We start from the raw sequence: 3,236 nt of genomic DNA, 5'->3' as shown, positions 1-3,236 counted from the left end.
GCCAATACATTTTCCCTACCCCTCTGCCAGGGCAATGTCCTGGACCAGTTCTTCTGTGAAATCCCCCAGATTCTCAAGCTCTCCTGCTCACACTCCTACCTCAGGGAAGTTGGGCTTCTTGTTGTGGTCAGTGCCTGTTTAGCATTTGGGTGTTTTGTTTTCATTGTGGTGTCCTATGTGCAGATCTTCAGGGCCGTGCTGAGGCTCCCCTCTGAGCAGGGACGGCACAAAGCCTTTTCCACATGCCTCCCTCACCTGGCCGTGGTCTCCCTTGTTATCACCACTGGCTTCTTTGCCCACCTGAAGCCCTCTTCCATCTCCTCTCCATACCTGGATCTGGTGGTGACTGTTCTGTACTCAGTGCTTCCTCCAGCTGTGAACCCCCTCATCTACAGCATGAGAAACAAAGAGCTCAAGGATGTCATTAGGAGGCTGATTTCATGGACCTTCTCCAAGAGTGACAAATTTGCCACCTCTCCCCACCAATGATTCCCACACTATCTGATTACGTCCTTTTTTTTTTTTTAATTTTTTATTTCAAAGCATTTTAGTTATCATGATTGCTGTTGTTATTTGTGTTCACGTTTATTTTAGTTCTACAGAAATGTTTGCATTTGCATCCCTGCACCTGAGACATGTACCTTCTTTGTGTCACCCAGTTCCCTTATAAAATTGTGTTTAACAGTGGCTCAGAGCTGGCCTCTTACGCAGCATCTCTGTAATAAAAGGGGATCTCCGCAGTGGCCTGCTTTCATACCGGGATCTATCTCCCAGCAGGCCTGAGAAGCACACCTCTAGAGATCCTCTTCCTCCATGTGTTCAGGAATGAAAAGCTCTGACGTTTTAGAAATGTAAAACTGGGTTTAGAAGTCACCAGTTGGTGTCTGGTGACAGATAAGATGGTGAGTGGATCTGAGGGATGTACTCAGGGCTTTCACACAGGTGACATTAAGGACACCCAGCGTCTTGGAGGGGAATCTGGAGCGGTCTGCAGAGCATGGTGTTCCTCCTGAGTCGAGCGTGTTCCTTGGGTTGTGTTGGGCTTGAAGAGGGGTTTGGGGCCTTGAGTACAAGAGAAGTGCAGACCTCCTCTGGGCACTCTCCAGTTCCTCCCCACCTCTCTACAGCAGGAATTCTCACAGAGGGACACACATGTCCATGTGTGGCCACACCACAGCTCACTGGAGGGGGATGAAAACTCCAGACGTCCGGGGTGGCTACGCTCCTCCTAATGAATGCCCCTTTGCAGCTGGCCTTGTTCATGGTGAGCATGAACCACTGGCTCATATGGTGTCCTTCACAGTGCCCAAGCCATTCTTCTCAGGGTCACTGCTCCCTTGGTGAGGTCCCCTGATATATGGGTTTTTTCTCCCCGCTGATGCAGCACTGGCCACTTCTCCTTGTAAAACGTAAGAGGTGTCTGTTTCATGCAATGGTACAAGTTAGAGGTTGGTTTACCTGCTGGAAAGAAGCTCTGCAGAGAGAGACCTGGGAGTCTTGGTGGACAACAAGTTGCCCGTGAGCCAGCCATGTGCCCTTGTGGTCAAGAAGGCCAACGGTCTCCTGTGGTGCATGGCCAGCAGGTCGAGGGAGGTCATGTTCCCCCTCTCCTCTGCCCTGGTGACGCCACATCTGGAGTACTGCGTCCAGGTCTGGGCTCTCCAGTTCAAGAAGGACAGGGAACTACTGGAGGGAGTCTAGCGGAGGCTACAAACATGCTCAAGGGACATGTGCACCTCTTTGGTGAGGAAAGACTGAGGGGATCTCACCAATGCTTACCAGTATCTAAAGGGTGGGTGTCAAGAGGATGGGGCCAGACTCTTTTCAGTGGTGCCCAGGGACAGTACAAGGGGCAATGGACAAAGGCTGGAACACGGGAAATTCCATCTCAACGTGAGGAAAAACTTCTTACTTTGAGGGTTTTTGGAGACAGCAGGGTTTGCTCACTGTCCTGGCATCCACTTTCAGCTTTAAGTTTCCAGGTGCCATCCACTTGGCCATGGCTCTGCCCTGAAGCAAAGCCTTTGCACACAGAAGGTCTTTGACTCTCGGTACCCAGGTTTCATTTAAGACAAGTCCAAGCTTGGCCTGGAGCTGCACCCGAGGTGCTACAGCCCAGACATGCATCAAATCCCTCAGCCAGGGGAACAGAAACATGGAGCAAGAGCCTGTGCTTTTTTACTTTAATGGTCATGGAGACTGGCAGGACTCCCTGACATCTGGCCAAAAGTAAACATGGTCTGGATCCTTCAAAACGGCCCAGACACTGAGCTGGGGAGCTAAAGGCCGCTGAGCCTCACTTCAGATGAGAAATGTGTCCTAGAGCATGCTCTCTTGGACTGCGTTTCACGGTGCCTGAAAGAGAAGTTTACTGGATGAACTCGGAATATGTACATCGGTTACGGTCTGGCCCTTGGAGGGCCATGGTGTTATGCTTTTATACGCCCCATCAAGATTTGGCCATCTCATTGGTCAGGCAATGTGCTGTCATTGCACAGGCAATGTGCTCTCGCAGCCCAGAAGGCCAATCACATCCTGGGCTGCATCAAAAGAAGTGTTGCCAGCAGATCCAGAGAGGTGATTCTGCCACTTTGCTCTGGTGAGACCTCACCTGGAGCACTGTGTGCAGGTCTGGAGCCCTCAATATAGGAAGGACATGGACCTGATGGAGCGGGTCCGGAGGAGGGCCACCAAAATGATCAGGGGGCTGGAGCACCTCTCCTATGAGGACAGACTGAGGGAGCTGGGGTTGTTCAGCTTGGAGAAAAGGAGGCTCTGGGGAGACCTCATAGCGGCCTTCCAGTACCTGAGGGGGGCTACAGGAAGGCTGGGGAGGGTCTGTTTCCAAAGGCCTGCAGTGACAGGACGAGGGGCAATGGTTTTAAGCTGGGGAGGGGGAGATTTAGATTGGATATTAGGAAAAAGTTCTTTACCATGAGGGTGGTGGAACACTGGAACAGGTTGCCCAGGGAGGTGGTTGAGGCCCCTTCCCTTGAGATATTCAAGGTGAAGCTCGACGAGGCCCTGGGCAACCTGGTCTAGTTGGGGGTGTCCCTGCTGACTGTGGGGAGGTCGGACTAGATGACCTTTGGAGGTCCCTTCTGGCCTGGACCAATCTATGAATCTATAAATCTAATAAAAAGGGACGATATGAGGGAGGTGCCAGCAGGTGGGGCCATCAATTGACAGCAAAGAGAGAAAAGCAGGATCCATCCAACTTATCCAAACTTCATTGC

Source organism: Numenius arquata, unplaced genomic scaffold (genome assembly GCF_964106895.1).
Source record: "Numenius arquata unplaced genomic scaffold, bNumArq3.hap1.1 HAP1_SCAFFOLD_98, whole genome shotgun sequence".
Lineage (NCBI taxonomy): Eukaryota > Metazoa > Chordata > Aves > Charadriiformes > Scolopacidae > Numenius > Numenius arquata.
This window is presented reverse-complemented; position numbering follows the sequence as displayed.